The 15,209-nt window shown below is 38.2% G+C and overlaps 1 long non-coding RNA gene across 1 annotated transcript; it reads left to right on the forward strand.

The window, feature by feature from the left end:
- The first annotated feature begins 8,229 nt into the window (after positions 1-8,229).
- Positions 8,230-8,739, forward strand: LOC135531799 (uncharacterized). Its single transcript, XR_010454187.1, has 3 exons — positions 8,230-8,290; positions 8,378-8,520; positions 8,624-8,739. It is a non-coding gene; the product is annotated as an uncharacterized LOC135531799 (long non-coding RNA).
- Positions 8,740-15,209: the final 6,470 nt, after the last annotated feature.

Raw genomic sequence — 15,209 nt, forward strand, 5'->3', positions numbered from 1 at the left:
GAGACACCACATGAATGTTGGGAACTTTTGAGGGTGGCGAAGAAGGAATTTCTGTGTATCATTGGGAAGGCCATGAATGAAGAATGTTGAATGTTTCCTTGCTGGAAACTGAAAGACTGCACATTCTGTACTACCTTGAGTCTCTGCTCATTCTGACACCTCTCCAAAGGGCTGGAGTGGTCAAAAACTTGACCGTAAGTTAACTAATGTCATAAATTTGCTATAATGTTGAATTGTATTTGCTTCTTTGGCATGTGTTATTAATATGTCACTGTTCCAAATGCAGCTGAATGTCCTAAATGTAAGTGCATTTAGGACAGTATTTTTAGGTTACCAGGTGCCTACCTTCAAACACCTGACGAGGTGACTACTTGAAATGAGGAGATTATTTTTAGGTTACCAGTTGCACGGTAATTTATTTTTCCGGCCCAATTCAGTTATTTCAAAAAAATATTGAACATACTTCCCGAAGGGCTAGAGGTCCCAGATTTCGTGTCATACCCTCTCTCTCAATGGGCAACAAGTACAGCATGTAAAAAACAAAATGCCCTGGTAGGAACCTGTTTCCAGTAACATGCACTTTTTTCCCAAAAATTAAAGCACAATTTTCTATTAAAAGCTTCTATACAAAAACGGTTTAAATGAAATGAAAATGCCCGACTATGTATGCCCTTTTGTTTAAAAAAACCCATCCAGATTGGACATGTACTTTTTTATTTATTCACGTTTTGGTGTACCGGAATATAGCCCAACATGGCGGCCAACAAAGGTCAAATAAGGCCTTGAGGCCAGATAGAGGCATATAAACTGGTTAGGGGTGTTTGTATTTTAGGCCTGTATGTCCCTTCATCCCATGAGAGAGAGTTTATCCTTTTAAGCCTCTGTGTGTCCTCTCATTCCCTGAAAATGTCATGTTTACTGGTTAGGTCAAATGAGGCCTTGATGCCTTTTTGTGACCTCTGCTGCCCAGATAGAGGCATATAAACTGGTTAGGCCTGTATGTCTCTTCATCCCATGAGAGAGAGTTTAGCCTTTTAAGCCTCTGTGTCCATTCATGAACATATATCTCCAATTTTAAACCACAGTCTCTCTGTCTAGCTCTCTCTCTCTCCTAGATTGCCCATCCAAAGTGGTTTCCAAGGTTATTGTTCTGTTAAAGGTCTCTCAGATTCATTTCACACCTCTGAGTGGGGGTTTCAGTCTACCCTGAATAGAAAATGTAAATATGGAAAAGGGGTGGGCCTATCTGATTGTAATTTTGAAGATAAATGGTTCCTAAATTCAGTCACTACAGAACGCCACAGTGTAAGAAGCCACTAGGTAGGAGCTTGAAGATGAATGATTGCCTTTTCCCATGTTCTGAAAGAATTTAATTTAGATTGTACTTCCTTTTCCTTGGAGCAAGATGGCATCTGCAACTGGTACTGGTTCAAGGTAAGTTCTCTAAATCAAGGGAAGAGGACACCTTTCATGTATACTCTCATTTGGCCCTTTCTCTTAAATCAGACCATAAATTAATTGCTTTCTATCATGTTTGACAGAGGGTTAGAGTGTGAGAGTGTGCAGAATGTTTTTGAAATCACTTGGCAACTCTTTATTTCTGCGTTTTGTGGTTGAAAAATGATGTTCTGTGATCTTCTTTTTCTTAGATCAAAAGTGCTTGTACAAATTCCAAATCATCTAGTCACTTGTGCACATCATTAAAGCAATTTCTTATTCCTTTTGAACAAATTGCAATTGATAATGTACAAGTGTCAGCTTTTTTCCACATTATCAAATGCTCACATCTAGGCATTAGTTCCTTGCATAAGCCATTACATGCAAAATTGTTGAACTATTTGTCATAAACTGTCAAGCATAAACAGAGTTAAGGAGCTACGGTACCAGTATGTACAGGTAAAACATATATCTATGTAACTACTTGATGCTCATAGAATTCATCCCACCTTATTCACCCCTGCTGGCTGCAATGGATGCAGCATGTGAGGACATCACAGTAGATGCCTGCAGAGGATGGATAAGGCATTCCAAAATATTCTTTCCACGTTGCATTGGAAGGGAAAATATCCGGTGTGATGTGGATGAGAATATGTGTAGAGACAGCACAACAGTGCTGCAGGCAAAGTTGTGCCGTAGGGGTGGTTTCCTGTGTTTCTTTCTAATTTAGTTGTTTTTCCCTTTGTGCCCCTTTGGGTTGTCCAGTCTCTTTCAATCAATAACCCACATACAGTCATATGTAAATAGTACTGTTGAAATTGATATATGCCATAGAAGTGCAGCCTTGTGCATTTTCAATACAGTAACTGTCATCCAAACTGTAGCCTAAAAGTTTACTACATCAGGTAATACTGTCAAAGTACACAGTTACATTGACAACATGCCATTGTTTGTGAACAATGACTCAATGACTTATCATTCTGATGACACTGACATGATCATTGGCATGAATATTTACTTTTGAGAGATGTACTATGGATTTTTAGTGACTGACTAGCTTTAGAAACATATATATTGTATATTGCAGTTTGTACAAATAGTTCTGAGAAATGCACTTATTATTTTGCACATGCTACGGATGATGCGGAAAAATGCACCAAAGCGACTGAGAAAAACTAAGTAGTAACTTCATTACATTTACTGATTGTGCATTCACTGTCTTACAGAATACAAAGAAGGATCCCTATTGTGTGCAGATTTTGCATAAAGAACCAGGAAAACATATCTATACATCTCACCAGAGTGTGCATGAAGACAGAATCAAAAGAAAAAATTCACCAGGAAGTGAGCAAATCCCGCGATTTGATGATTGAGTATCTTTGGCACTGCAGGATCATTGACTACAAAACACTCAGCTATGTTGTGACACAACCGGACAAAGTCCAACCTTTGATTAAGGATCTTGAAAAACTGGGTGGTTTTGTGATCAACAAGCCAAAAGAAGAACAAGTAACTGGGTAAGCACTGATAAAATAATATATGTGCAAGTTACATGCTATTGGAACTCATTTGAAATGTTGTCCAATTATGTTTGATTGTTAAAATTGTATAAATGTTTGTTAATCTGTGTGATATTTCAGCCAAGTGGAAGTGGCTCAAGTGTTACCCCCAGTTACAGATGGATTTATAGATGAAGAATCAGACAAGGAAGATGACCAGTCGGCATTGTACCAACCGTAAGTAAATAAATAGAAATCAACTCATTAATAGCAAGTACTACGTATAAGTATATAAGCAAACATGGGTGTATTTTATTTATTCTAATCTGCATACAAATATTTTCCAGGCCATTGAGCCAGTCATGGGACACCAAACTGAGAAAGGGGATGCAAAGCAGTGGTTTATACCAAAAGCACCCTCTGGATTGTGATCTGCTGGCTGGATTTGGGAAATTTCTCCGTGACGACAACAACATTCCCAATTTCAAACAGGAGGTATGTACAGAGATTTTACTGTTTACATATTTCAATATGAATGAATAGATTATAAAGTAGTTATTAACTATGTAATTAATATTATTTACATTTTCATGTACAGGTTGCAAATGTGTCAAGGTTTTTGTTTTACATGGACTCAAACAAACCATCGCTGGATTTTGTTAATAACTTGGAAAAAAGCAGATCATTTTTTACCAAGCTTGCAGACATTGGACAGAAGAAGCAAACCATTGCCAACTACATGAAGAATCTGAAGAGATTTCTTCGGTACATCATTGCCATTACAAGCCTTATTCAGACAGACAGAGCCTTGTTTGAGCAATGCAAGCATTTCCTCCTATGCTTGAATGAACTGCAGAAGTCCATGAGCAAGCAGGTGTCTAAGGAAATTACTGGGAAAAGGTATATATTTCAAATTGATCCTCACAGAAATGTATTTTAAAATAAGTGTGTATTATTAATGTCTTATTGTTTTTGTGCAGTTACACACAGATGGTGTCAGTTACGGAGACACCACATGAATGTTGGGAACTTTTGAGGGTGGCGAAGAAGGAATTTCTGTGTATCATTGGGAAGGCCATGAATGAAGAATGTTGAATGTTTCCTTGCTGGAAACTGAAAGACTGCACATTCTGTACTACCTTGAGTCTCTGCTCATTCTGACACCTCTCCAAAGGGCTGGAGTGGTCAAAAACTTGACCGTAAGTTAACTAATGTCATAAATTTGCTATAATGTTGAATTGTATTTGCTTCTTTGGCATGTGTTATTAATATGTCACTGTTCCAAATGCAGCTGAATGTCCTAAATGTAAGTGCATTTAGGACAGTATTTTTAGGTTACCAGGTGCCTACCTTCAAACACCTGACGAGGTGACTACTTGAAATGAGGAGATTATTTTTAGGTTACCAGTTGCACGGTAATTTATTTTTCCGGCCCAATTCAGTTATTTCAAAAAAATATTGAACATACTTCCCGAAGGGCTAGAGGTCCCAGATTTCGTGTCATACCCTCTCTCTCAATGGGCAACAAGTACAGCATGTAAAAAACAAAATGCCCTGGTAGGAACCTGTTTCCAGTAACATGCACTTTTTTCCCAAAAATTAAAGCACAATTTTCTATTAAAAGCTTCTATACAAAAACGGTTTAAATGAAATGAAAATGCCCGACTATGTATGCCCTTTTGTTTAAAAAAACCCATCCAGATTGGACATGTACTTTTTTATTTATTCACGTTTTGGTGTACCGGAATATAGCCCAACATGGCGGCCAACAAAGGTCAAATAAGGCCTTGAGGCCAGATAGAGGCATATAAACTGGTTAGGGGTGTTTGTATTTTAGGCCTGTATGTCCCTTCATCCCATGAGAGAGAGTTTATCCTTTTAAGCCTCTGTGTGTCCTCTCATTCCCTGAAAATGTCATGTTTACTGGTTAGGTCAAATGAGGCCTTGATGCCTTTTTGTGACCTCTGCTGCCCAGATAGAGGCATATAAACTGGTTAGGCCTGTATGTCTCTTCATCCCATGAGAGAGAGTTTAGCCTTTTAAGCCTCTGTGTCCATTCATGAACATATATCTCCAATTTTAAACCACAGTCTCTCTGTCTAGCTCTCTCTCTCTCCTAGATTGCCCATCCAAAGTGGTTTCCAAGGTTATTGTTCTGTTAAAGGTCTCTCAGATTCATTTCACACCTCTGAGTGGGGGTTTCAGTCTACCCTGAATAGAAAATGTAAATATGGAAAAGGGGTGGGCCTATCTGATTGTAATTTTGAAGATAAATGGTTCCTAAATTCAGTCACTACAGAACGCCACAGTGTAAGAAGCCACTAGGTAGGAGCTTGAAGATGAATGATTGCCTTTTCCCATGTTCTGAAAGAATTTAATTTAGATTGTACTTCCTTTTCCTTGGAGCAAGATGGCATCTGCAACTGGTACTGGTTCAAGGTAAGTTCTCTAAATCAAGGGAAGAGGACACCTTTCATGTATACTCTCATTTGGCCCTTTCTCTTAAATCAGACCATAAATTAATTGCTTTCTATCATGTTTGACAGAGGGTTAGAGTGTGAGAGTGTGCAGAATGTTTTTGAAATCACTTGGCAACTCTTTATTTCTGCGTTTTGTGGTTGAAAAATGATGTTCTGTGATCTTCTTTTTCTTAGATCAAAAGTGCTTGTACAAATTCCAAATCATCTAGTCACTTGTGCACATCATTAAAGCAATTTCTTATTCCTTTTGAACAAATTGCAATTGATAATGTACAAGTGTCAGCTTTTTTCCACATTATCAAATGCTCACATCTAGGCATTAGTTCCTTGCATAAGCCATTACATGCAAAATTGTTGAACTATTTGTCATAAACTGTCAAGCATAAACAGAGTTAAGGAGCTACGGTACCAGTATGTACAGGTAAAACATATATCTATGTAACTACTTGATGCTCATAGAATTCATCCCACCTTATTCACCCCTGCTGGCTGCAATGGATGCAGCATGTGAGGACATCACAGTAGATGCCTGCAGAGGATGGATAAGGCATTCCAAAATATTCTTTCCACGTTGCATTGGAAGGGAAAATATCCGGTGTGATGTGGATGAGAATATGTGTAGAGACAGCACAACAGTGCTGCAGGCAAAGTTGTGCCGTAGGGGTGGTTTCCTGTGTTTCTTTCTAATTTAGTTGTTTTTCCCTTTGTGCCCCTTTGGGTTGTCCAGTCTCTTTCAATCAATAACCCACATACAGTCATATGTAAATAGTACTGTTGAAATTGATATATGCCATAGAAGTGCAGCCTTGTGCATTTTCAATACAGTAACTGTCATCCAAACTGTAGCCTAAAAGTTTACTACATCAGGTAATACTGTCAAAGTACACAGTTACATTGACAACATGCCATTGTTTGTGAACAATGACTCAATGACTTATCATTCTGATGACACTGACATGATCATTGGCATGAATATTTACTTTTGAGAGATGTACTATGGATTTTTAGTGACTGACTAGCTTTAGAAACATATATATTGTATATTGCAGTTTGTACAAATAGTTCTGAGAAATGCACTTATTATTTTGCACATGCTACGGATGATGCGGAAAAATGCACCAAAGCGACTGAGAAAAACTAAGTAGTAACTTCATTACATTTACTGATTGTGCATTCACTGTCTTACAGAATACAAAGAAGGATCCCTATTGTGTGCAGATTTTGCATAAAGAACCAGGAAAACATATCTATACATCTCACCAGAGTGTGCATGAAGACAGAATCAAAAGAAAAAATTCACCAGGAAGTGAGCAAATCCCGCGATTTGATGATTGAGTATCTTTGGCACTGCAGGATCATTGACTACAAAACACTCAGCTATGTTGTGACACAACCGGACAAAGTCCAACCTTTGATTAAGGATCTTGAAAAACTGGGTGGTTTTGTGATCAACAAGCCAAAAGAAGAACAAGTAACTGGGTAAGCACTGATAAAATAATATATGTGCAAGTTACATGCTATTGGAACTCATTTGAAATGTTGTCCAATTATGTTTGATTGTTAAAATTGTATAAATGTTTGTTAATCTGTGTGATATTTCAGCCAAGTGGAAGTGGCTCAAGTGTTACCCCCAGTTACAGATGGATTTATAGATGAAGAATCAGACAAGGAAGATGACCAGTCGGCATTGTACCAACCGTAAGTAAATAAATAGAAATCAACTCATTAATAGCAAGTACTACGTATAAGTATATAAGCAAACATGGGTGTATTTTATTTATTCTAATCTGCATACCAAATATTTTCCAGGCCATTGAGCCAGTCATGGGACACCAAACTGAGAAAGGGGATGCAAAGCAGTGGTTTATACCAAAAGCACCCTCTGGATTGTGATCTGCTGGCTGGATTTGGGAAATTTCTCCGTGACGACAACAACATTCCCAATTTCAAACAGGAGGTATGTACAGAGATTTTACTGTTTACATATTTCAATATGAATGAATAGATTATAAAGTAGTTATTAACTATGTAATTAATATTATTTACATTTTCATGTACAGGTTGCAAATGTGTCAAGGTTTTTGTTTTACATGGACTCAAACAAACCATCGCTGGATTTTGTTAATAACTTGGAAAAAAGCAGATCATTTTTTACCAAGCTTGCAGACATTGGACAGAAGAAGCAAACCATTGCCAACTACATGAAGAATCTGAAGAGATTTCTTCGGTACATCATTGCCATTACAAGCCTTATTCAGACAGACAGAGCCTTGTTTGAGCAATGCAAGCATTTCCTCCTATGCTTGAATGAACTGCAGAAGTCCATGAGCAAGCAGGTGTCTAAGGAAATTACTGGGAAAAGGTATATATTTCAAATTGATCCTCACAGAAATGTATTTTAAAATAAGTGTGTATTATTAATGTCTTATTGTTTTTGTGCAGATACACACAGATGATGTCAGTTGCGAAGACACCACATGAATGTTGGGAACTTTTGAGGGTGGCGAAGAAGGAATTTCTGTGTATCATTGGGAAGGCCATGAATGAAGAATCCTTGCTGGAAACTGAAAGACTGCACATTCTGTACTACCTTGAGTCTCTGCTCATTCTGAAACATCTCCAAACGGCTGGAGTGGTCAAAAACATGACCGTAAGTTAACTAATGTCATAAATTTGCTATAATGTTGAATTGTATTTGCTTCTTTGGCATGTGTTATTAATATGTCACTGTTCCAAATGCAGCTGGTCGAATGGCTCTCAAGGAAACCGTGCAAGTTGCCAGATGGAGAGAATTGGACTGTCATCGGTGTTAAGAAGCACAAAACAGCAACACAGCAAGTTGCAACCATTTCGTTAGATGAGGAGGAAGAGGCAGTAAGTATATTTACTACAATATGTTATTGTGAATGTGATTGATTTAATACAAACCAGTTAAACAGATATTAATGTTTTTATTTTCAGTGGTTTGATGTGTACTACCGATATGTTCGACCAGCTTTTCTTAAGAACTCTGATGACACGGAAGCAGATGAGAGCTTCTTAATTTCCACAACCGGGAACCCGATCTACAACCCATCCAATGATCTACAAAGGTTTCATTCCAAGTAAGTACACCACTGTTAAGTAGAACACTGTTTAATCATTCCACAATACTTATTTGACAGTACAGTTTTCTGAAACCAAACTGTTTTCTTGATCTTTCATCAGATACAACTTGCCCAACATCACGAGCCAGGTAGCAAGACGAGTTATGGAGACAAATACCAAAGCCAGCTTCACAGACCAACAGAAGGCCCTTGTTGCTGACTACTTGGCCCATACAACTGCTACAGCTGAAAAGCATTACCGCATGAAGACACCAGTCAATGCCTGCCTGGGAATGAAGCTGATCACCAAAGTTGCCATGTCCGATGAATCTAAGTAAGTATTTACACAAATTATATAAATTACACTTTACATTGTCTTGTAAATGCTGCTACATATAGATACAAATGTGTTGTTATTTTTCCTTTTTCAAGTATTGAGACTGAAGGCCCCTCCTGTGCAAGCACAAGTAGAAAGGGAGCATTGTCCAGCTGCAAAGAGTTGGATAAGGCCCAGGCCTTGAAACTATTCTATGAACACTTCCCTGTCACAATTGATGGACAATCAATCAAGAACAAGGACAGACGACTGATTGTAGGAATGCATGAGAGATATTGCTACGACAAGTGGAGAAGCCAGCAAGTGAAAATGAGACGGGATTATGTGATCGGTACGAAGCAGCTAAAATACCCTAAACTAAATACAATTTTGATATATTAATTATTGCAAATATGTACTTTGTTTAGTCAGTAAATAAAGTAGTACATGATAAGGGCTTCTACTATTGAATAAATTAAATTATTAATAACACATTTCTTTTTTGTTACAGCACACTTCCCCAGAAGACAACCCACTGCACGTCAAGTAGAGAGATACATTGAAAGGCTGAACTGGGAGAAGAACAAAGTGAAAGTGGAGACTGTCCTTTGTCACTGGCAACCTTCAATTAACACTGACACACCTAAAGACAACAAGGCAATTATGAAGCTGGTGAAGTCCCAGAAGTGGAAAGGACTGTACATTGCCAGTGACCCTGATAAAGGAAAAAGGTAATGACGACACGTCCATTTGCTAAAGGGGAAGTTGTCTGTGACTACCACGGTCTCCCACTCTCAGGGAAGCAGGGGAAAAAATTGTTGGAAGCAACAGAGAATGACGAGATGGGGTTCCTTTACTTCTACAAGGAATCATCAGGGAAAACCTACTGCATAGATGCAAAGACTGTGCCCTGTCCTTGCCACCCAGAGATGGATACATTTGGACGTAGGATAAATCATTCCAGAAAGAGAAGCAACATAAAGGGTCAGCTTCAGCAATTAGAAGAGGGTGGCAAAGTGTGGAACGTCATCCTTTTCATTGCCCTACGAGACATTCAGGTGCAACAAGAACTGTTATTTGACTATGGGGTGTCAAGAAAATCTTTTGGTGGACAAGGAGAAGATTTGGAATGGCTTGACAACTAGGTCCGTCAGCTTGAAATCTGATGGGACTCAAAACAACCCCCTTGGGTTGTGCTGTGGCAGAGATATGAGAGTGACATTTGGAGGTGTTCTTCCTAGCCTGTAAACATTTAGTTCTCTTCTGTTGATATACATATTGAAAGATAATGTGCAATAATTACACAATTAAAATAATAAATCACCACAAACATGGCTTCATCGTTGTTCACAGTTTATTATCATCCTTTTTCATCAGAGAGAGACAGACAGAGAGACTGTCTGTCTGTCTGTCTGTCTGTCTGTCTGTCTGTCTGTCTGTCTGTCTGTCTGTCTGTCTGTCTGTCTGTCTGTCTGTCTGTCTGTCAATTCAAGGGCTTTATTGGCATGGGAAACATGTGTTAACATTGCCAAAGCAAGTGAGGTAGATAATATATAAAGTGAATATATACACTGGAATTTCACCCAGTAGATATGGGAGTTTTTCAAAATTGGATTTGTTTTTGAAATATTTGTTCATCTGTAAAATCTGAGGGAAATATGTCTCTCTAATGTCTCTCTAATATGGTCATACATTGGGCAGGAGGTTAGGAAGTGCAGCTTGTTTTCCACCTCATTTTGTGGGCAGTGAGCGCATAGCCTGTCTTCTCAACACAGATAATCCTTATAGATAATCCTTATACGGCCTTTCTCAATAGCAGGGCTAATAGCAGCTCATGTCATGTTGATCAAAATATAGTAGATGGTTCTCTGTTGAATCTTACCCCTCAAAACATCTAGATATTAGTTCCTTGCATAAGCCATTACATGCAAAATTGTTGAACTATTTGTCATAAACTGTCAAGCATAGACAGAGTTAAGGAGCTACGATACCAGTATGTACAGGTAAAACATATATCTATGTAACTACTTGATGCTCATAGAATTCATCCCACCTTATTCACCCCTGCAGGCTGCAATGGATGCAGCATGTGAGGACATCACAGTAGATGCCTGCAGAGGATGGATAAGGCATTCCAAAATATTCTTTCCACGTTGCATTGGAAGGAAAATATCCGGTGTGATGTGGATGAGAATATGTGTAGAGACAGCACAACAGTGCTGCAGGCAAAGTTGTGCCGTAGGGGTGGTTTCCTGTGTTTCTTTCTAATTTAGTTGTTTTTCCCTTTGTGCCCCTTTGGGTTGTCCAGTCTCTTTCAATCAATAACCCACATACAGTCATATGTAAATAGTACTGTTGAAATTGATATATGCCATAGAAGTGCAGCCTTGTGCATTTTCAATACAGTAACTGTCATCCAAACTGTAGCCTAAAAGTTTACATCAGGTAATACTATCATTCTGATGACACTGACATGATCATTGGCATGAATATTTACTTTTGAGAGATGTACTATGGATTTTTAGTGACTGACTAGCTTTAGAAACATATATATTGTATATTGCAGTTTGTACAAATAGTTCTGAGAAATGCACTTATTATTTTGCACATGCTACGGATGATGCGGAAAAATGCACCAAAGCGACTGAGAAAAACTAAGTAGTAACTTCATTACATTTACTGATTGTGCATTCACTGTCTTACAGAATACAAAGAAGGATCCCTATTGTGTGCAGATTTTGCATAAAGAACCAGGAAAACATATCTATACATCTCACCAGAGTGTGCATGAAGACAGAATCAAAAGAAAAATTCACCAGGAAGTGAGCAAATCCCGCGATTTGATGATTGAGTATCTTTGGCACTGCAGGATCATTGACTACAAAACACTCAGCTATGTTGTGACACAACCGGACAAAGTCCAACCTTTGATTAAGGATCTTGAAAAACTGGGTGGTTTTGTGATCAACAAGCCAAAAGAAGAACAAGTAACTGGGTAAGCACTGATAAAATAATATATGTGCAAGTTACATGCTATTGGAACTCATTTGAAATGTTGTCCAATTATGTTTGATTGTTAAAATTGTATAAATGTTTGTTAATCTGTGTGATATTTCAGCCAAGTGGAAGTGGCTCAAGTGTTACCCCCAGTTACAGATGGATTTATAGATGAAGAATCAGACAAGGAAGATGACCAGTCGGCATTGTACCAACCGTAAGTAATTAAATAGAAATCAACTCATTAATAGCAAGTACTACGTATAAGTATATAAGCAAACATGGGTGTATTTTATTTATTCTAATCTGCATACCAAATATTTTCCAGGCCATTGAGCCAGTCATGGGACACCAAACTGAGAAAGGGGATGCAAAGCAGTGGTTTATACCAAAAGCACCCTCTGGATTGTGATCTGCTGGCTGGATTTGGGAAATTTCTCCGTGACGACAACAACATTCCCAATTTCAAACAGGAGGTATGTACAGAGATTTTACTGTTTACATATTTCAATAAGAATTAATAGATTATAAAGTAGTTATTAACTATGTAATTAATATTATTTACATTTTCATGTACAGGTTGCAAATGTGTCAAGGTTTTTGTTTTACATGGACTCAAACAAACCATCGCTGGATTTTGTTCATAACTTGGAAAAAAGCAGATCATTTTTTACCAAGCTTGCAGACATTGGACAGAAGAAGCAAACCATTGCCAACTACATGAAGAATCTGAAGAGATTTCTTCGGTACATCATTGCCATTACAAGCCTTATTCAGACAGACAGAGCCTTGTTTGAGCAATGCAAGCATTTCCTCCTATGCTTGAATGAACTGCAGAAGTCCATGAGCAAGCAGGTGTCTAAGGAAATTACTGGGAAAAGGTATATATTTCAAATTGATCCTCACAGAAATGTATTTTAAAATAAGTGTGTATTATTAATGTCTTATTGTTTTTGTGCAGTTACACACAGATGGTGTCAGTTACGGAGACACCACATGAATGTTGGGAACTTTTGAGGGTGGCGAAGAAGGAATTTCTGTGTATCATTGGGAAGGCCATGAATGAAGAATGTTGAATGTTTCCTTGCTGGAAACTGAAAGACTGCACATTCTGTACTACCTTGAGTCTCTGCTCATTCTGACACCTCTCCAAAGGGCTGGAGTGGTCAAAAACTTGACCGTAAGTTAACTAATGTCATAAATTTGCTATAATGTTGAATTGTATTTGCTTCTTTGGCATGTGTTATTAATATGTCACTGTTCCAAATGCAGCTGAATGTCCTAAATGTAAGTGCATTTAGGACAGTATTTTTAGGTTACCAGGTGCCTACCTTCAAACACCTGACGAGGTGACTACTTGAAATGAGGAGATTATTTTTAGGTTACCAGTTGCACGGTAATTTATTTTTCCGGCCCAATTCAGTTATTTCAAAAAAATATTGAACATACTTCCCGAAGGGCTAGAGGTCCCAGATTTCGTGTCATACCCTCTCTCTCAATGGGCAACAAGTACAGCATGTAAAAAACAAAATGCCCTGGTAGGAACCTGTTTCCAGTAACATGCACTTTTTTCCCAAAAATTAAAGCACAATTTTCTATTAAAAGCTTCTATACAAAAACGGTTTAAATGAAATGAAAATGCCCGACTATGTATGCCCTTTTGTTTAAAAAAACCCATCCAGATTGGACATGTACTTTTTTATTTATTCACGTTTTGGTGTACCGGAATATAGCCCAACATGGCGGCCAACAAAGGTCAAATAAGGCCTTGAGGCCAGATAGAGGCATATAAACTGGTTAGGGGTGTTTGTATTTTAGGCCTGTATGTCCCTTCATCCCATGAGAGAGAGAGTTTATCCTTTTAAGCCTCTGTGTGTCCTCTCATTCCCTGAAAATGTCATGTTTACTGGTTAGGTCAAATGAGGCCTTGATGCCTTTTTGTGACCTCTGCTGCCCAGATAGAGGCATATAAACTGGTTAGGCCTGTATGTCTCTTCATCCCATGAGAGAGAGTTTAGCCTTTTAAGCCTCTGTGTCCATTCATGAACATATATCTCCAATTTTAAACCACAGTCTCTCTGTCTAGCTCTCTCTCTCTCCTAGATTGCCCATCCAAAGTGGTTTCCAAGGTTATTGTTCTGTTAAAGGTCTCTCAGATTCATTTCACACCTCTGAGTGGGGGTTTCAGTCTACCCTGAATAGAAAATGTAAATATGGAAAAGGGGTGGGCCTATCTGATTGTAATTTTGAAGATAAATGGTTCCTAAATTCAGTCACTACAGAACGCCACAGTGTAAGAAGCCACTAGGTAGGAGCTTGAAGATGAATGATTGCCTTTTCCCATGTTCTGAAAGAATTTAATTTAGATTGTACTTCCTTTTCCTTGGAGCAAGATGGCATCTGCAACTGGTACTGGTTCAAGGTAAGTTCTCTAAATCAAGGGAAGAGGACACCTTTCATGTATACTCTCATTTGGCCCTTTCTCTTAAATCAGACCATAAATTAATTGCTTTCTATCATGTTTGACAGAGGGTTAGAGTGTGAGAGTGTGCAGAATGTTTTTGAAATCACTTGGCAACTCTTTATTTCTGCGTTTTGTGGTTGAAAAATGATGTTCTGTGATCTTCTTTTTCTTAGATCAAAAGTGCTTGTACAAATTCCAAATCATCTAGTCACTTGTGCACATCATTAAAGCAATTTCTTATTCCTTTTGAACAAATTGCAATTGATAATGTACAAGTGTCAGCTTTTTTCCACATTATCAAATGCTCACATCTAGGCATTAGTTCCTTGCATAAGCCATTACATGCAAAATTGTTGAACTATTTGTCATAAACTGTCAAGCATAAACAGAGTTAAGGAGCTACGGTACCAGTATGTACAGGTAAAACATATCTATGTAACTACTTGATGCTCATAGAATTCATCCCACCTTATTCACCCCTGCTGGCTGCAATGGATGCAGCATGAGGACATCACAGTAGATGCCTGCAGAGGATGGATAAGGCATTCCAAAATATTCTTTCCACGTTGCATTGGAAGGGAAAATATCCGGTGTGATGTGGATGAGAATATGTGTAGAGACAGCACAACAGTGCTGCAGGCAACGTTGTGCCGTAGGGGTGGTTTCCTGTGTTTCTTTCTAATTTAGTTGTTTTTCCCTTTGTGCCCCTTTGGGTTGTCCAGTCTCTTTCAATCAATAACCCACATACAGTCATATGTAAATAGTACTGTTGAAATTGATATATGCCATAGAAGTGCAGCCTTGTGCATTTTCAATACAGTAACTGTCATCCAAACTGTAGCCTAAAAGTTTACTACATCAGGTAATACTGTCAAAGTACACAGTTACATTGACAACATGCCATTGTTTGTGAACAATGACTCAATGACT

Source organism: Oncorhynchus masou, unplaced genomic scaffold, assembly GCF_036934945.1.
Source record: "Oncorhynchus masou masou isolate Uvic2021 unplaced genomic scaffold, UVic_Omas_1.1 unplaced_scaffold_1654, whole genome shotgun sequence".
Classification (NCBI taxonomy): Eukaryota; Metazoa; Chordata; class Actinopteri; order Salmoniformes; family Salmonidae; genus Oncorhynchus; species Oncorhynchus masou.